Here is a 21,433-nt window from a genome sequence, read left to right on the forward strand (position 1 = left end):
ACATAATTATGAGCACTGGGCACCATCTTCTAAGACATACAAAATTATCACCCACATACACACTCTCAAATTTATTCACAAATGGATTAATAATATAATAACATTTTTCCTCTTGTATTTCTAAACACATATTCTGTGCCTGCAAGTTATTTGTGGGGCATTCATATCCAATCCCAGATTCTTCTAAAATGGCTGCCAATTCTACTGTCTTCAACCTCTGGGCCTCTTTTATTACCCATCCCTGTGGTCCATGGGCTCCATCACTGTCTTACTAACATTAAGGTCCAAGGCTGCAATGAGGGAAACCGACCTTATTTCTCATTCTAACATTAATAACACAAATACAGTGATCTCTCCAGATATTTTATCATAGGTAAAATTTACCATTCTCCACCAGGATTGTAAATCCCTTTCAATCTAGGTGGAATTTTTTCCAAATAATGTTCCTGATTTTCAGTGGAAGTAACCCGCTAATATGATCTTGAATCATGTCCTTTACTACATCAATAATCTACATCTGCATTTGCATGCATGCCAGGCCAAGGAAACATTACTTTGGATGGCACCAATGGCCTGCAAGAGGCAGAGGTGTTCCTTTTATTGGGATTGCTCCCATTCCTCTAAAACCTGTGCCATCCCATTCTGTATGGAGCTTAGCTGATCTAAGGATACCCTTGGGGGCATTGCCAAGTCCTTTATGTGTTCCTCACTGCTTTCATTTTATTTGCAATCAGCTCCTCATTTATACTACTGAGAAATCCTAACCCTGTGCCAAATGCTCCCAATATGTCCCTTTTTACTCAGTCCCCCCTTGTCTGGGGACATCATAAAGATTAATCCATTTTTTTCCAGCCCTCATATAATGGCTGAATAAACTTTTCACAATGGGGTTCTATTGCTGAGATGTTTGCTAAGGTGAGGTCCACAATAACCTTTTTCAGGGTGTGGATTGTATTAATCACCAATTGTTTCTTTACATTGGTTTGAACCACATATGCTCAGATCAAATTAATTACAAGTGGTTCCAAAATCCACACTTGTATATCTTTTACTCCATGGGATCTCTGCAGTAGCCATTGCCCTGTCATATAGGGATACATATTAATAACCATTTTACCAACGCACCCCATATAGCCACTTTATTATCCAAATATTCTTTTTCCCCTCTAAAGTACAGGGGAAAATAACCTCCCATCCCTCTCCTGGTGTATCTTTAGTCTTGTCACCCTCAGATCTTTTTGTCCAGTGTTTGGGAATGAAAGGGAGTATTTCAGCCTAAAATGAATTGTCTTTTCCCCCACAGCTCTCTGCTTCAGGATGTCAGTCCACAAGTGAATGCAGTGGCTTTCACAGAGGAGAAAATAACTTGAGTTTGTTGCCTATCTGCATTCCCAAATTCTTCGGTTCTTATGTCTTCCCTCTACTAACATGAAATCAGCTCTTGGAAAGTCTGGAAGAGGGAGAGAAGCATGGGCATCCATTTTGTCCCAGTGGTGGGACATGCCAAAAAGACGCCAACAGCATTGTTTCCTGCTTCCCGAGTCCTCAACATTAACATTTATTTCTTCTGCATTGTTTACTTCACACTCCACAGTCATCCCTGGATAATCTCCCTACACTTTGAACACAACAGGTTCTGAATTCACACCACCAAAGAAGCAGGTCTGCAATCCAAACACCAGCAAAAGCAGCATACAGGAGTGTATCATCTCCAAGATTCTCCAGCATCCACATGATTGTCTAAAACACAAAGCAAAACAAACTTTCATGCTCCCTATATAGGGGAGGTATCACTAAATATTTAAACAAAACTTATTAACTTTTACTCAGACCCATCCAGGCCTGAGTCCCTTTATTCCCCACTCTTTGAACTTTTAATTATGCTTTGAGTACCCACTTGAGGATCAGATTAGAGCTGATTTGCTTAGGGCATGCTGAGGCTGGAAAGATGGCCATTATTAATCTTGCCAGTAAGCACACATTTCACTAGGGAGTGGGCAATTTTGAGTAACATTGAGGACAGTCCCACCAAATAGTCCCAATGCTGCGAAGCCAAAACTAGTCCCAAAACCTCCTTTTTCACAGGGAGTGAATCCCCTGTCTACTTTACTTAAAGTTTTGGAGGCATAAGCCACAGGGCAGAGCCCTGCTCCATGGCTCTGACTCAGAACAGCTTCTATCCCCCTTTCAAGTACTTGCCAGCTGCAACACAAATGGCTGTTTCCCCCTACTCCCTCCTTTAACAATTCAGGCAGTGGGACTACTTTCTCTGAAAATCCCTCAATAAAATCTCAGAAGAAATTAAACATTCCCCAAAAGAATCTGAGATCTGTAATGTCCGTGGGAGCTGAAAATTTAAGAATCAGTTCCACTCTCTGTTGATCAGGGGAGCACCCCTCCTAACCTAAGGTCAGACTAAGGTAATTTACTTATTGGGAGAACAACTGGGCCTTCTTTGGGCTTACAAAATATTTGAGAAACTAGGTTTAAAGTAACACCCTATCCAATGCTTCTAAATTCTTTTCCCTGATCTGAATGCAAATCAGGCTATCATCCACATCCCACCCCACATCTTGACTACATGGCATGACAAATAATAGGGCATGGTTCCAGCCCATGGGGACCCTGGCAAAAGAAAACTGCTTCCTTTGAAAGGTAAAAGCAAATTTGTAAGAGATATACCAATGTAAAGAATAACAAAGAAAGTGTTGGCCAAATCCAAAACTGAAAACAACTGGGCCCCTCTTACAATGGAGGCCATCACCTCCTGATATTTAGCCACAATGGGAGCCATCAGTGGGGTCACCCAATTAAGGGTGAGAAAATCCACTACCAGCTTCCAAGTCCTTCTATCACTTTTAAAGACCGGCCAGAGGGCAGCATTATTGGAGCTGACTGATCCACCAAAACCCCTTGGCTTAAAAGCTTATCAGTTGTTTCTTTCTGGTTGGTTTCTGCCTCTTTTGGATACCTGTACTGCTTCTGGGGTTGGGGACCGGTGCCTGTAACTAGGGTTTCTGCCTCAATTTTGCCACATTCTATTTTATTCTTGGCCCACACCTCCTGATGTTTCTCTGCAATTGCCAAAACTTCTGGGGGGCCATGAGGGTCACTTCAGTTCTTCAGATGCCTTAAGGGCTGCTATGTGGTAGCTCGCTGAACTCTTCACTGGCTCCCACGGTGTGCCAGGAAGGATTTCCCATAGAAACATGTTAGCAAAATCAACTAAAACTCTTAATTCTCTCAAGACATCAATTCCCAGGATCCCTTCTTCTCCCAAATCCATTGAACCAAATTGCCCTTTATTTCTTTACCCTACCTGATACAGAATGCTTCTGCAAAAGTGAACAACACTGTATGCCTCATTAAATCCCTGTAATGTTAATTCCATCTGGAGATTCAAACAGATTCTCATTATGGGTAATCAACAAGGAATAACCGGCACCTGTATCTAACAACAAATTCTGTCCGAATGCCCCTCCTTCAAACTCCACATAACCGTGAACCTCCTCCACCCATCAGTGCCCAAATCGGGGGGAGCTATGGGGTGTCTTCCCTTTGTGCTCAGGCAGCCTTAGCAAAAGTTCCAGGGTGGACAAGTTTCCTTTGTACCTTAGGAGCTGTCTCCACCCACCAGGGTTCAAGGGCTCTTCCCCGATTTTTGTAGGGCCTGTCTCCCTTCTCTTTCCTTTCTCCCCTGTAGCCCTTGCCTTCCTTTAAAGTCTTATCTGGGAGGGCTTTTGCTTTAAATGAGGTTGCTTCAGGCAGAGCCACAAATCCTTATGGCCATGAAAATAAACAGCTCTGGGCCCGATCCTTATTTTATTAATTTACCGCTTTTCTCAAAACTGCTTCCAAGCAGGATCAGCAGCAACATTCTTTATTGCTAGGCAACCATATCTTCAAGGACAGTAAAATACTTTCAGTAATGTAAAGCCAACTCTGGCTTTAACCCTTCACTTTCAAAACAAAAATACACAAAAGAAGAAAAACAGCTAAGTGAGGGGGAAGAGAGTGGAGCGGAAAAATGGGGAGGGGGAGAGAGAACAACAACTTAGGAGACAAGGGAAGCTTAAGCCAAGAAAAAGTACAGAAAGAAACAACAAATCTAGAAGTGGGGCTCCATGGACCGAAGCATCTGGGAACCAGTACCCGTACCCTCTATCCTGGCTCTGAGATGAGAGAGGGAGTTGCTACCACATCTGCCGGAGTGAGACTGGAGGTGCCAGCTATCCTTGCCAGCCATCCCAAGGCTGTGCTCCGGGTTAATGGGCCAACCAATTTCACTGCAGCTCTCACTTGGTCAGGGGAGAAGGGCTTGACCTCTACCCACTCTTCCCCTCCTTGGTTACCCCTTTGGGGATGAATCTTCCTCGCTGTGGGGCTACGGGCATGGGCATCGGCAACTCTTCCAGAGTTTCAAGCAAGGGACCATACTGGACTGCCCAGAAGTACCCAAGATAAAAGGAACCTCATGGGGATTATCCCTCTCATACTTGTAATGAGAAGGATACAAGTCAAGATCCTCCTCTGACCCATCCCCCCTTCCTAAGCTGTGACTCCCTCTGATCGCAGCTACTATTGCCTTTTGCTCTCCCAACATGGTTCTGAGAGCACAACTTTTTGTCTTACATTCCCTGTGACATTGCCTGGGTTTTATTCTGGGACTCCTGTGGTAACTCAGCTAAAACCATTGCTGCAATCCATATTCCCACACTAACCCAGGTTTCCCATTGCTTACAGAGCTGCAGGAATGCTCAGGGGCTGATAAAGGCACCACGCTTTCAAAATCATTATCATGGTCCTGTACAAAATCAATCAAACTGTTTTCCAACACTATCTCTAACTTTCCAGATGTTCCCTTTCCTTCTGACATATTTTCTCACTTGACCAGACTTATTAGCCTGAGCCCTGAATCACTTGCGGAATGTATCCATAAATCAATTTAGGACTACAACATGGAAAATTACAGGATGCAACTGTGCTCTCCTGTCCCCTTCCCTCTATTGAAAACACACATACTATTTGCATAAATCGTCCCCTTCCTCTCCATCATTCCTGGCAACTGGCTCTCCAGATCTGTTACCCGTGGTTTCTCAGAACCCAAAGCCATGGTAACTTAACTATTTCTCTCCAGGAGGTGTCAGGTGTAAATTAATAGGGGACAGAACTCTTCTGTCTGAGAAATCATTGATAGTAGCAAGTGTGTTCATATCTAAAGCTTCAATTTATTAGACTTTAAACACACACACACACACACAAAATAAGTTTAGGACAATCCTTATATAGTAGGCCACAGTCTGAGATGGTTTTGAGCGATCACCAGCCAGACTTCCAGGGGCCTTCTTTCCGTCCAGCTGATGGGGAGTTTAGATATCAGCTCCTTGCCTGAAGAAAAGCTCTCTTGGACTGCTCCAAAGCATATTCTTTCACCTAATTTTTTATAGCTAACTTCAAACAAAGCACAGAACTTATAGTGACACTTAGTAGGTCACCAATACTCCTAATTTCAGCCAAACTACTCATCTCTTATCATCAAAATATTTCTAGTCATAACAACAATGTACCAGGGTCACTTAAACCATGGTTGTTATTCACTAACTCTCTTCCATAACTTTCTGTCTCAGCCTCCCATTCTGACTAACAAACTGCAAATACACAACTGATTGACCTTGCCTCATAAAGGCCCATTGGCGCTGACTTCCCCTCTGCCTGGTGGGTGCTCAACCCCCCCTGCTCTGCCTCTTCCTGCCCCTGCACCGCCCTCACCCAGACCCCATTTCACCCCCTTCCCTAAGTCCCTGCCCTTCCCCTGCCTCTTCTCTGTCTCCTCCCCTGAGCGCTCTTCCCCGCTCTTCCCGCTCCCTCTCGGAAAGTCCTAAGTGCCGGTTAGGCGCACTGCAAACAGTTGTTAGGCGGCAGGGGGGCGGGAAGCGCTGGGAGGGAGGGGGAGGAGTGGTAACGCAGCGTGCTTGGGGGCAGGGCCGGCTCCAGGCACCAGTTTACCAAGCAGGTGCTTGGGGTGGCCACTTCAGAGAGGGGCGGCATGTCCAGCTGTTCGGCGGCAATTTGGCGGACGTCCCTCACTCCTGCTCGGAGCGAAGGACCTCCCGCCGAATTGCCGCCGCAGATTGCGACCGCAGCTTTTTTTTTTTTTGGTTTGGCTGCTTGAGGCGAGTAAAACCCTGGAGCCGGCCCTGCTCAGGGAGGGAAGAAGGAGGCAAGGAGTAGGGAGCTTGGCTGTCGGTGGGTCCGGAGCACCCGCTAATTTTTCCCTGTGGGTGCTTCAGCCCCAGAGCAGAGTCGGTGCCTATGCAAAGGCCTATGATTATTCCTCACTATGTGGTATTTGGTTTTCAGCTGGCACTGGTTCAACATACAGAATGTCTGACTGCAGTACTGTCAAATTCTGGGGTAACACTAGGAAACATATGCTCACCTTTAAAATGGTCACAAAAAGGAGACTGAGTTCCATAACCTGGCAAACAGATGGGCTCCAGTCTTTACACCAGGATTTAGCAAATCTAATTTATCTGAAGTCCCTTGGTTTTAAGCATGTGCTTCAGATTAAGAACATGCTTAGAAGCTATCCTGAATAAGGATGCTTTCCTAAATCAGAGCCTATGTTCAAATAAGTTATTTTTTCCCTCAAATCAGATGTGGTGTTGTTTTTTTAAACAGCTAATGACATGTACACACACACACACAAAACACAACCAGGCTCCAATCCAGAAAAAAAAATATTTATGCATGTGCTTAAATTTAAGCATGTGAAGTAGTTTAATGGATGTCATTTTGATGGGGGGGGGGGGCGGAGAACAAGCCATGTTGCGTTTATGGTGCATAAAACTTCTTAACCAGATAAAATCTTTATTGTTTTGTGCTCCAGAAATTCATAAAAAAGTATTATTTTTAAAATTTACAAAGCAGATTTCCTACCGTGTTAATACCATGTGTGCTACTGACACTTTTGTCTAAACTGAAACTAAAAATAGGGGCTTGTAATGAAAAGTCTGACAACCCCTTAACTTCAGTAGTGCTACTAAGCGGCTATTTTAATGTCACTGCAGAAATGGGACCAGACCCAAAAGACAGACTTCTCTCAGGTCATATGTCCCCAAAATACTAAATTGCCAACCATTAAGCTCAATCTCATTCCTGTTTCTGTGCCCAGAGAGATGATCAAGCATGCTGATGAACAATTTGAATCATGCCAAAAACACCATCAAAGCTCAAATGCACCAGCAGAGCTGCTTTTCCAGGGGCATCCTTCTGGTTTTCAACAACACTATTATGATGACAGTAATAATCTAAGTGCATCTAGCTATTAGGGGTTGAGGAAAGAGTTGTGTATCAAGTAAATACAACCCCTAGACTCCAAGTGTTGTACAGCAATCCATATGTTTTAGGTATATACATTTAAAATGTATGAAAGAGTAGAGATGATTTTTTTTTTTTGGCAGCAGGGCGGGGGGCAGTTCTGAGATTTATATCTGGGATAGTGAGAAGGGGACTTCTCACTTCAGTTCTGAGATAGCCATGGTCAAGAAATACACGTGACATATTTATAGACCCTTCAAAATATATCTGGGTTCCCAGGTATATGAATGCTACTAACTTGATTTATTCAAATTCTAGTTAATACATTAGCTTTTTACTTGTCCTGGACAGTAGTGGTCTTCTCAAAGACCTGGGAGTCTGTTAATTCTTTCACTCCCCCTATTAACCATCCTGTTTGGGACTAACCATCCTGTTGACTGAAGAGGGCTGGCACTCCCAGATTGCTCACTGGGATAACTAGAATACAGTATGAGACACTCCCCTCCACTGACAAGTGAAAATGTTGCAAGCCACTTTAGCTCAGATTGCAAAGGACTGTAGTAGAGTTTAGAATTTAGATTCCTCACATGGTATTACACTGCATTATCACCAGATTGCTGGACTGGTAGCCTTATATTTCTTCTGGACAGGATATACTTCCACATATATAATAATGGGATTGATATAAGTCATTCTGATGCCATACTGAGGTGTGATACCAGATATTTTGTTGCTTTTGATTTTAAAATATATTCTTAAAATCATCATGTGTTCAGCTTGATTTTAAATGTACAAACATCTAAACGAGCTATACCTCATTACTCCAAATGTTGCTGGTAATTCGTGGTCCTTAGCAGAGTACACGTATCCATGCTGGAAAATCCAAGCTGTTCTCATTGCTGTTATTCACCTGTGAAAGTATATCAATTAATTTAAATTGACAGGTGGCAAAAAATGAGCATGAAGGACTGTGGAGATATGCTTTGTTTTATGAATCAGAAATACCTTCCTGGCCAGATTTCCTTTAGACAGTTAGAATGCTTTAGAACTAGTCATTTCTTTTGAGATAAGATTGAGGGTAAAATCTAGCAACAAGACCTGACACCTAGACATTACAGGGCTGGTGTAAAATGGTATAGTTCTATTGAGTGATTAGCTGGTCCTATAATCTCTTAATTAACATGCTTACTTAATCACAGTTGACCATCTCCATAACCATGATTAATAGTATTAATTTTGGAATTAGGTGTGTTGATACATATTATAGGGGTGAACCAAGATTTTGCCCTGTGCTTTGGTGGTTTCCAAAGGCAGTGGTTCAGAGGCATTGCTGTGACTAGAGTCCCCAGAATGAATTCTTGATGAGTCAGCTCGAGTTCCACCTGCAAGCTCCTGGAATGCACACACCAGAATGGTAGCTCCATTGCCTTTGGAGAAAATGTGGTGTGCTCAACACTGCACCAAGACAGTAATGCTGGCTACTGAAGAGGAGGCAGAACCTTGCCACTGCCATCCACTGATTCTCCAAGACAGCTAGCAGCCTATGGGGCCCAACAAGGGCCAGGGATGGCAAACCTCAGAATCTAAGCAGCTTCTGATTCTAGAGCAGGGGAACAATGTGGGGTATTATCTTGCAACCCCCACCCTAGTGTAACCCAAGCTCTCACAACTGACCTGATCTGGGGTCTGTGTACATTGCAAGTGTTAGGTAATCAATCTGTGTGTAGCCCAAAGCCCCCATGACCTCTGTTGCAAGCAGGAAACATTATATAATCAAAGTGTCTGTAGACCCACCAAATCTCTTTAACTTAACCTGTGTCTGTTAAAAAGGCATTGTGTAATCAAGAAGGCATTCTATAATCAAATGGGCATTGTGCAATCAGAATGAAGATGTTAGCCAGACCGCCTGTGTGCATTTTAAAATAGCTATGTGAAATCTGCATGTTCCAAGAATGAAATAAATGTATATAAATGTAACCCTTCTGCCCCTCTAAGTTGGCAGCAACAAGGGCCGGGTTCAGTATCTAGGGGTTCCGTTTCAATAACGCAATGCAAAACCGGCTCGAGCCCCCACCCAGTGACCTGGGACAATTACATAACACCCCCTGGGCGCCTCTAAGAGGCAATACTTCCCATCTTGCAAGAACGGAGTCTGAGTGTAGCAAAAGCCTTTTAATAAAGGAGGGAAACAATGCGGCATCATGTTAGGGAAACACCACAAACAGGATTCATAACACAAACCATGAGCAAAAGACCCACTTCCAAGTAAATTTGGCTGTGTCCTTTTCCCCTCAGGGTCTTAATTCCAATCACCCCAAAGTCCAACAACCCCAAAGTCTTTGTCCCTGGTCAGTGCTGCCCGAGAGTTCAAAAGTTTATCTGCAGAGTTTTACCCCCCCAGCCTGGGTGGAAATGGGGGGGGGCACCTTATGTGGTCCGAGGCCGACTGCCCCACCTCTCCGTGGAGTTCTGCTGCAGCCTTTACCACAAATGGCTCTGCTCTATCAGCCACACCGCGCCGCTCCTCCAGCCGTCCCCGTAAACTGCTCTGCTCCCCGTTCCGTGGGCCGCTCCAACCATCCCTCAAATTGCTCAGCTCTGCCAGCCGCTCCACTCCACCAGCTGTCCCATGAACCGCTTCAGCTGACCCCGCAAATGGCTCAGCTCTGCTCGCTGTTCCATGGGCTGCTCCAACCGTACCACAAACTGCTCGGCTCTGCCAGCTGCTTAGCAATATTTCTTGAGGCTCCACCCCCCCCTAGTTAACACAGTACTTGGTGATCTCAGCTCAGCAATTTTAGCTCTTTTAGTGATTTCAGCTCTTAGTGATTTCAGCTTGTAGTAGAGGAGCCCCAGTGCTGGTGCATCATTGGCCCAAAGTGAATTCAGCTCAGTAACTTCTAGCTAGACTCCTAATGGAAGCAAACTTAGTTCTGCTATTCAACAGTGGAGGGAGGGGGTAGTGCAATTCGTGTTCCAGGCCCTCAAAAGGGGCCCATACCATCAGGTACACATACCTATCCCCAACCTCTCTCAATTCACTGGGTTTTGTAACCCATGCCCCTTGTCTAGCAAGTGCTACTTAGTTACTGGTGAGTCCCTCTGTCATACAACAGTTCCACTGGCCTTGATTCACAGAATCAGGGTAACAACACTTTATTCTTCCTGCCCCAATAACAGAGAAACTGGGGATCCCACACCAGCCAAAGTAACCACTTTCAGTTGTTGTTGTCCCAGGCTAGGCAGGTGGGTGTGCCTATGCAAACACGATCACCCCATGAAGTTCTTGTCCACCCTCGCCATAATTCACCACCAAATGTCAGGGTAGAGCTCATCCTGACTCTGCTTACATAAGGAATGACTTTTGTGGTGTTCAGGGGAGATGGGACCTGAAACTACAGAGGAACCAGCTAGACGACCGCGTCTCCCCCCAACCTAGGTAAGGGTAAACCTACTTCGTCTGGCCTGTAACTGCTTGCTGTGCTTGGCTAAAGACTGTTAAGTATTGGTTACTGTTGTTAGGAGATAATAAAGTAGGAATTCAAACTTTGCTGTCCCTCCCTCTTTTCCCCATATTTTGAGGGTGACACTAGGCACCCGTGCTGCAGTCAGCAAGAATCTCTCCCTTACAAAGGGCCAGAACTGTGAGGTCCTCCATTCAATCATATTTGGTCCATATTCATTAATTTCATTTGGCATTTACCTGAGTAACTGAGAGAAATCTGAGTAAGGACCTCGGGATTTGATCCCTTGTTTCCAAGATGGAAGGAGTTAGATTAATGTTTCTAAATCACAACATGTAGACATTTTACTTTGATAGCTGTGCAGCATTTAAACCACTCCATTCCTTTCTGTTCCTTTCTTATTTTTCACGTATAAAGCTAGTGCTTTCATATTTTTCTCACCCTCAAATTAAATGTCTGGATATCATCTCTGATAACGGTTATGCCAATTGAGGAATAGTGTTGACTAGCAATTAGATTGTCTTTGTGGCCTGTGCTTTATTTTCCATTTCAGTTCTGAGCGAGCATTGGTACTTCATGGACAGCAAAACTGCATGGGATTTAATGCTAAAGACAAATTATATCACTGTTGCTTCAAATTATAAACAATGAAGATCCTGTTTTCTTTAAGTTTTTCTTTATTTCTTAAGGAAGTCCAACATATATATGAAATTTAATTTTCAGTTCCATTTTATTATGATAAATTGCATATAAGTTAGAGAGATATTCATATCTACTTGCATGTTAAAATCTAACCCAGGTTAGTAACGACCAGAAATTATGTGAATTTAGCTGGTTTTGATTGCCGCAGTCCATTTCATAGTGAACAAGTGTGCACACCACATTTACCACCTCTAATTTCAGTCTTAAACAGAGGCTGATGATACTGGGTGTGGAGTCTAGCCACTCACTCACTCCTGGAAGTCAGCGTTGGAGTATTTTATTATTATTATTTGTATTAGCTAGAGGACATATGAGATTAGGGCCTGGTTCTGCTAGGCATTGTACAAACACAATGGGAGAGTTCCTGTTCTAAGATGCTTGCAATCTAAACAGACAAGACAGATGACAAACAGGAGGGGAAACAGAGGCAGAGGAAGGTGAAATGACTTGCCCAAAGTCACATAGGCAGGTCAGGAGCAAAGTCCCTTGAGTCCCAATCCAGTACTCTATTCATTAGTCTGTATATCTTCTCGCATAAAAGATCAATCTAGTAGCTGTGAATATTATGATCCGTGGATGGATTTCTATTATGTGAATGCCCTATGTTCTGCAGAACTAGATATGACAATCTGACAACATATATGATGAGTTTGAACTAAAATAGAAATCCCGTTTTTGTCAGAGGAGTATACATTACAAGTATTTAAAAGAGAGATGGCATATAAAACAAGAGTTAGGTCAGACAGGTTGCACATAGAATTACACAATGCTGAAGGAGAGAAGCATGTTAAAGTACAATAAGAGCAGGTAGGAGTCTAAAATTTTCAATCTGGAAAAATTATAAGAAACCAGCATGTACAAAAAAAGACTCTAAAATGATATAATGTGATAAAAGTATAGTGAGACATTATGATAAAGGAGACAGAGAAAAGAGACGTGGCATAAAGTACTATAATAATGTGATAAAGAGAGATGATGACATTGTCATATGACAAGCAGGGAAGAAATAAAGCATAAAAAAGGCATTTGAGTATGAACTAAAAAAATGTAGCATAGAAATGACCAGGAGGATCATATATATATATTTTTTAAATGTGTCATCTCCTAACCGATCAAGACACATTTTTCCTTTCTAAGCCACCTGACAAAAATTCAGATCATATATTCTGCCTAGTTACTCTCACAGAACATCCACATGGTGCATGTAGAGAGAACAGCCAATCAGAGTTGTATCAGATCTCTGCAGCTGTTGTATGCACATGTTCTAGAAGTCATCATGAACATGGGGGAAAGATACTAAACAAAACAAACCTTCTGCACAAAAAACCTTAGACACCTCATTTACCTTTTTAAAACAGACTTTGCTGTTTTGAATTAAGGGTGCTGGAACAAAATTATGTTGTTGAACTGATAATATTTTACTGTTCATCTGTGCAACAAAGGGTGGATATGCGCAAGTGATGATTTAATTGTTATTGAAATTAATATTGAATGTTAAAAATCACGGTACTGGGAAAGTTGTGTGAAATCTACAGGCTTAGTTCTCAGGGCCAAATTTACATGGAGTTTTGGCTTTGTACAAAGATGATGTAACCCACATGATTTATACAGCAGCACTGACTTGGTTTCTAAAGGGGAAGACAAGAAAAGCAGTGGGGATGAGACCTGGATCTTGGTTGGATCCAAGTCTCTGCATATGTGTAGAGAGCAGGGAAGGCCAACTCAGCTAGAAGGACCCAGAAATATCCAGAAAGGGTGTGACAGTTATTAGACATGGTCAGTAGCCATTTCTGAGGCTGTGTAGGAAGTTCATTGTTGGCAACCAACCTGGCAGGTCAGATCCCCGTCATCCAGAACGCTGAGCCAATCAGAGTGTGGGGGAGGGCAAATAGAGATTATAGATTCAGGAGTTAAAGACAGTACTGTGTCAGTAGCTGATAAATGCAGGACTAACATATGTCTGCTGTAAGGGCTGGGTCCCAATCCTTGTACCATTTAGGCTACTAGCTACAGACTTCTGTTTCACCAGCAACTGAGAAGACCAGTAAACTATTAACCCCGGTGCTGAAGTGCATCTAGCTATGGAGATCTCCAGAATGTTTGCTGACTGGGTTCTGAAGTGTTTGAAGGGACTGAGATGCTGTCATTTCGCAAGCTCTGAATGGTCCAACTGATAAACATACATCCTATGGTCATGCCATAAAGACTGAGAAATCATTTCGGAGAAGATCAGCAGGGAATGTGTTTTCATGTGTGTGCTAAAGTATAGAAATTATGTTGAAATCTTATACTTGAATGTTTGTAACAGAAAAAAAAAGTGGGAAACTCTGTATGAGAAATCAGTAGATTTACTGTTTAATAGCTTTGGTTTAAAAGTTATTCATAGTATTTCAAATATTAATTACGTTATCTATGAGTTACAATGTGTTTTTCTGCACATTAAATGTTTGTATAACTAAAAAAGTATATAGCCCAAACTCTTTGAAATTGGGATTTTCCAATATTTATTTACTAGGGGTTTTCATACAATAGCCCTGAATTTTAACTTTGTGTGAGGCTTTTTGAAAAATCCTGAAAAGCCCAAGCTCTCGCCTGTGCATCAGCAAAAGAGTAAAGCTGAGAGGCAGGAAGACAAGGACTCATGGTATTATTCTGAGTGGAGCTTTCCTTTTCACTGTGTGGGTACACTCATGTTGAAACTCTTGGGCATGCAAAACTGGGGCAGGGAGCTCTCGGGAATATCCGTGTGACATTTCTGGTCATTTCCGTTAATTATTTATAATACTAATATAAAGAATATCATAAATAAGTAGGGTATGATTTTCAAAAGCGCTTGGCATTAAACCTAACTCTACAACCAGTGAGCTCAGTGGGCTATTTACCCCTTGATACTTCAATGGAAGTAATACTAGGCCCAGGCTTACATTTTGAAAATCCATCTAAGCCTGTCCAGAATTTTTTTTCAAATTAAAAAATATTCTAAAGAAAAAAGGAACATTTGGTTAACTAAAACTTTCATGAATAATGTTCTCATTTTTCAATCAGCTCTAAATCCCATTCATAACAGGAACAGCAGTCAACCTCATAAGTGATGTTGATATTAGATTAGCCTAAAATGGCTACGGATAAGTACATAAAAGACAACAACATTCTTGGTGTTATTCTACTGAAGAAAATGGAATGACGTGAGGGACGAATATAGCTCAGAATGTCTACAATACATAATGGAAATTGAGAATAACTGAGTATTTGTAATTCTTTGTGTGCATAAACATCCCAACTAGGGCCTTTGGGTTAGAAAAACCCCTGTATGGTCACTGCGCCTAATATGGAACTGAACCCAGCTTTCTGGATGTGATAAGGTAATAAAACAAATTGTGCTGCCTCCACATTACAATAGGGAAAATCTATACAATTCATCAAGTGTACAACACTGTCCCTAACTTAATAGAACCACCTCTGATGAGATAGCATGAATGTAAACATATTCCCACAATAAGTGATATGGCGTCAGAACTCACTGTCTGACATTCCTCTAAGCTTCTGTCTCTGCCAGTGGAAATGAATTTTTTAAAGCAAGTTGCGTGCTGTATCTTTGGTCTAATAAAGTTCACATAGCAGCCAACATACTGTTAAAGTTTAAAGGCCAAACAAATGTGTAGCTTACCTCCCAGTACCTCTGTCTTGCTTTAATTTTAACTGACAATAGAATCAATGCTGCAAGAGCAGTTTGAGCTGGCTATCACACGTGAATGACAGTTTAGTGTTACATACTTTATAGCACAGGCTTACAAAAACATGTGCACGTATTTTAATACCAAGAGGCCCGAGCATTAAAGAAGTAGAGGGGGGAAAAAGCAATCTATGAAAGATGAACCTCTGCCTTACCAGAAAAGAGCTGATGGGAAAATTTTCCGTCTAACCTGCATTTCAATGGAAAATTGGGTTTTCAATGGAAAGCGTTTCTTTGCCAAAAGTGTCTGCTTTTCACAGAATATTTTGATTTTTTTCTTGAAAAACCACATACCTGAAAACCAAAAATAGTTTGGCCAAAAACAAATACCAATGCAGTAATCAAGAAGGGCTTCTGGTGGTGTTTTTTTTTTTTTTTTTAATCAGCTATCATGGGCTTGTGGTTCCTCTAAAAGGGGAGGTTGGAGTGAGCTGAATCCCCAAGTTAATCTTTCCAAAGTGAAGGGAGAGAAGTTTTGATGGACCAACAACTGGGGATTGCTTATAGGTATATGCTGAAAGGGGTGCTGAGATAGTGTGTCCTAAAGCAACATGTTGGTACAGCCCTGGAGCTTCTGTATCTTAGATAAACTAGTGAAAGAGAAAACCTTTCGCACTTGATGATCAGTGCAATTATATAACAATATGTACCTCCTCATGCTTATCCCATTAACCTCCAACCCTGTGTCTCATAATCAAGAAAGGAATTAAAATCACTACTACAATTCAGAAGGAATAGAAGTTTGCTGTCTGTCTGACTCTGACTATACACTCCTATTATAGAAAACCTACTCAAATTTAAGAGCAATAAAACAAAAAACCAAAGCAAACAAAAACCAAACCAAACCAACCAAACAAGAAAACTTGTATGCAGAGATTCCTTTGCCTATTGGTTTGAAAAATAAATGGGAGAAGGGAAAAAACAAACAAATTAACTAAAGAAGCCCCTGAAATACGACCTACTTTCTGCCCAGCATTTAAGCTTCCAGGTTTAATTTTAAAAGCCTTCTGTGCATTTGGGAATTGTATTATCCACTGATGAGTAAGACTAAATATTGAGAATGCAGAACAACTGACAGTGTTAAAAGTAAACAGATATTTTTCCTCTGGAAGTTGCTGCTTGTGTTGCGGCTGTGAATACTGATATATCTTTTGACACTGACAGTGATGAGTGGAGTGTAATTTCAGTTCAAGACAACAGACTCCAAGGTCAAAAGCAATCCTCTAAAGATGAATCCCATGGCAGCATGTAAGTATCTTGAATTCCTTGACATGGAAAATAGAGTAATAGACTACGCATATTAATTTATAGTTACTCTGTATCTTTGTTTGCTCCTTTTCTCCATAAGTTTACATTACATTTAATTTGATTGAGACAGTGATTGCTATGGTTGGACTTGGGGAAAATGGTAATAAAATAGAGGAATGGGTACTACTTGGCAAAGACTTGTGATATCATGGCAATTAGTTTATAAACTGTGCAATCTGAACGTCAAGTACAATGCACAACAATAAACTTAACTGGTCCTACAAATTTATGAAAGATGTTACATATTTTATGTGCTTATAGATTGCACATAATAGGTCTACACATACGATAAGATGTCTATACGTAGTCAAACATATAATGATATCTCTATTATATAAACTTCTAATAGTTAAATTAAGTAGCAAATGATCAAGCTTGGGCTCTCCAGCTGTAGATCTGTTAAAAACTTCCCCAGAGGTCTGTGATACCACATCTCACTACTTGTATAGATGAACACTATACAGAGCATCAAATCTATTAACATGGCTTCCTTTGCTACAGTGGGAGAAGATACCCTCAGTAGTACCTTCTCCTTATAAACATTGGTAGGGTAATGGGAAGTGGAGGAGCTGGGAAACATCCTGATCTCTACTCCCCACAACCATTTTGTCCTTCTCATAAAGAGAGGGAAGGAGCAGAGCTTGTGGCTGGGCAAATCCTCCTTACCAGCTAACAGTGGAGGCTTTGACTGATCACTGCTAGGAGAATAGCAATTAAGATGATGGTGCTAGCTGGGATCTGCAGACACTGGAGGGGTGGGGGAGACAGGAAAAGAGAAAAAGGATGGGGGCAGGGGGGAAAGAAAGGACCAGAGCTGGGATGGGAGGTGAATGAGGGAGAAATTTGGAAAAATAATAGTGAAAAAAGAAGGAGAACTGGAGGGTCAGTAGGGAGAAATTTAAATAATAGTGTAAAGAGAGGGAGACAAAGAACACTCATAGGAAGATACACAAATAGGGTGTGAGAAAAGGAAAGAAGGAACACCAGAGACTAAGGGCTTGTCTATATATGGTCATCCGAGAAAATTAATCTGAATTAACAAAGGTGTGAATCTGAAGTGGATTAGTTAAAAAACATTAAATCCCTGTGTGGACACTGTTATTAAGGCTATCTCTACACTACAGTCTACGCTACACTACAGTCTACACTACACCTTTAAGGTCTCACGTGCAGCCGCTCTTTGCTTGCAAGAGAGAGCTCTCCTGCTGGCATAATTAAACCATACCAAACAAGCAGCGTTAGCTATGTCAAGAGGAAAGCTTCTCCTCCCGACAGCACTGTCCACAACACCACTTTTGCCATTGAAACTTATGTCAGTTAGGAATTTTTCTCACATTCCTGACTGATAAACTTTTACCAACAAAAATGGTAGTATAGACAAAACCTAAGAATTAAAGTGGCCTTACTGTGGTTTAGCTTAATTTGTGAATTTTGTAAAGTGGTGTAACTAATTAGTGGTTTAACTAATTCGCTGCAAATTCACACATTTAGTTAATTTGGATGAACATTCTTGGCTGTCCCTGTGAAGACAAGATCTAAAAGAGAGAAGAAGAGATGAAAGAGTTAAACTTTACTCAGTGTTTTCTACAGCATTTAGGACAATGGCACTCACTCTCGATTATGAGCCTTAGCTGCTATTGTAACACCAATAAATAATAAAAATTAGTAACTGAGGAAAAAGTAAAGACAGAAGAGAACAGGGAAATAAGATAGTATAAAGAATAGCAGATAGAGTTAATTAAAACATTAAACTTAATTTAATAGAAACTTGAATGACATGAAATCACAATATAATACACTTTTCTAACATTATGTAATAAATATTATCATATAGGGTTGTATAGAGTTTCCTAAAATATTCCTAAACCCAAAATAAAAGAAAAATGTTTTTCAGACATTTACCTTTAAGATAAAAGGAGAAAATGTCAATTCTGTCAAGGATATGTCTGAAGAGCAAGGCTTTTTTTTTGGTCCTTGTCATGTACCTAACTGTACCCAAAATACTATGTAGTTTTAAAAAAAAATCCAGTGAAAGAAAATGGATCTCCCACAAGACTTTATCCTCTCCCTGAAAATAAATGTTGTACAAAATAGGTTAGAACATATTGTCTAACCACAACACTTTTGTTTTGTTTGTCAGGACTGTACTCGAAAACCAAACCAAAATGCCATACCAAGAGCTGCATCCCAGCAGGGATGCTAGGGCATGGGAATAGTTTTGATTGAAATGTAGATTTTATTTTATTTCTATAAATTGGGGAGAGGAGGGTATAAAATGGTAAAGGATTCCTGAGCCTAGGATACGAGAGATTCATTCTAGATAACAATCTTACACCAGTTCTAGCATTTCATTTTTCTTATTAAAAATAATTCAATTATAACTAGAAATGGTTTTAGTGCTCTGACGATGCCACAATGTACATGCTAATGTGTGAAGCACCTTGTTTGTTCTCTGTAGCCAACACAGTCAGTAATAGTGAAAGCTTCCCTGTATTGCTCTGCCAAAGTGCATAAATCTTCACCTGGAGGAATGGTAAGGGAGTAATTCAGCCTCCGATGCCTATATGAATTCAGCCTATAATTCAGTCCACACCATGAAAAGATTCCTACTGATTTCACTGAGCTTTGGATCAGCAGTGTAACCTTGGCCTGTGTGCTGAGACTACCAACCAGGATGCTAATTAATGCCAGTTGTGGTTTTAACATGAAATTCTTCATCTTTTGCCAGCTGTATTCCTCCCATTGCTCATGTCAATGTTGACAAGCGCCATGGCTTTGTGTTTCAGTCTATCGTTGACCTATTTGTATTTATTGCTGTATGCTGCTGCTTTAATAATTTCATCTTACTTTTGTAGACTCTACAGAAGATAATAGACTGAAGTTCGCCTTAGGCTCATGAAATTAAGATTTATTTCTTCTTTAAAGGCAAGCTACCTCCCCAGGTGGTTTCCACAAGTAATCAGAGTTACAGTCAAGATATTGAAATAAAACTTTTGGCATCACATGGGCAAATCAAAATGTAACCTAGGGGCACTTTTCTTTCCATTTGGTTTCTATTTATCTGTAGGCACTACACCATTAAACTGTTAAAGAACCATGGGTAAGGCAGTTTATTAGCAAGCTGATCACTTAAGGGCCTTATCCAAAGCCCATTGAAATCAGAGGATTTTTTCCATTGTCTTCAACGAGCATAGAAGCAGATCCTTTTAACACATTATTACAAAAAAGAAACATGGATTAGCATGAAAAATCAATATCCCAAACCAGCACTTCTGTCAGTTCTCAGTCTATTTCTCTCATTGATACCTACTGGCTTAAAAAAAAAGTAAGGATGAAATATAAGATAATATCCTCATTGTTACCTCTGAGAGAAATGGCAGGTCTCTAGAAGACCTCTATTTGGTCAATAGCTTTTGGTTTCCCCAAACTGGACATTTGCTTGTCTGTTTTATACCTTCTAAAAAAAGATTGAAGGCCCCAATTACATAAGATGTTGCGTGATTATTTGCTACTGTTGTTATATATTTGTGTTGCTGAAGTGCCTAGAGAGCGCAACCAAGGTCAGTAGCCCATTGCACTATGTTCAATACACACACATAAAAAAAATAACAGACTTTGCATTGAAGAGTTTACAATCTAAAAAGACAATACAGAAAAAGGGTGGGAGAAAGTCCGTATTCCTATTTTCCTATTTTACAGATGAGGAACTAAGACAGAGAGATTGATCTGACCGAGGAAATTCTGTGGCAGAGACAAGAATTGAACTTGCCTTAACAACAAAATAACCAGACTGTCCTTCCTCTCCTGTGAAATGATGAGCACCGTTATTCCCCACTGATGAAAGGCCCATGCTGGGACCCTCATCCCAACAATGGATGTGACTACATCAAGCACAATCAGGCTTTTTATTTTCTTCTATTTTTTTTTATTGATCCATCTTCTGACTTGTTCATAGGGATATTTTCCAAGTCACATTTTGTCTGCTTCTTACTGTATGCCTCACAGATTCTGGAACATCTGGCCTGAGACTATTATCTCCTTTGCAAGCATCAAACAACAGAGCTGTCCCAGTCATGCCTCCACTTCCTAAAAGACAGATCTCCTTTGCTATATTTAAATAAATGAAGGATGTTCAATAGTGCCACCTCCTGGCAGATTGCAGACTTACCACTCTGATAACAAATGTGAGTTGCACCTAACATAATTAATAATATTAATATTAAAACATGTTAAAATCTGAAAATCATTAAACTGTTCCAGGACCCTCACATTTACAATGATTTTGTCCTTTTTGCTGGCCAATACCCAGAGAGTAAAAGTAACAGGATATGAAAGAATGAGGGGCAGAGAAATGAACTTCCTTCTGGGTAGTACAGTGACCACAGCCAATACTTTCAGCTCAATGGCTTTATGATGCTGTATGGAATATGGGTGACCATTTATTATATTATTAATACCAATATTATAAAATTCCACTGATTCTTACCAGATATGCCATGTAAGGTATCAGTGAAAATGTTATGATTTGCCAAGTATGATAATCTTGTTTATATATTTGTATCTTCTTTGTATCATGAATTACAAATATGTGTGATAGATCTGTATTGTGCTGTGCTTCTGGGTGACGCCCTGAGACAGATTGGCATCAGAACTATCCAGCCTGTATATGGTGGTCTATCAAAGGCAGTCAGCTATACAATTAACCCATTGAGATAATCCACCCTGTGAATCAGCAAGACATGTAGGGGCATGCTTGTGGACAGAGAACTCTAAGGCTTATCCATGCCCATGTGCGTAAGTTTGTGTTTAGGACAAAGAAATACACACCATATGGCAACGGATATAAAAGGCAGCTGCATCATCTCCATTTTGTCTTCCATCCTGCTTCCTACCCCTGGAGCAACTT

Source organism: Chrysemys picta, chromosome 2 (assembly GCF_011386835.1).
Source record: "Chrysemys picta bellii isolate R12L10 chromosome 2, ASM1138683v2, whole genome shotgun sequence".
NCBI lineage: Eukaryota > Metazoa > Chordata > Testudines > Emydidae > Chrysemys > Chrysemys picta.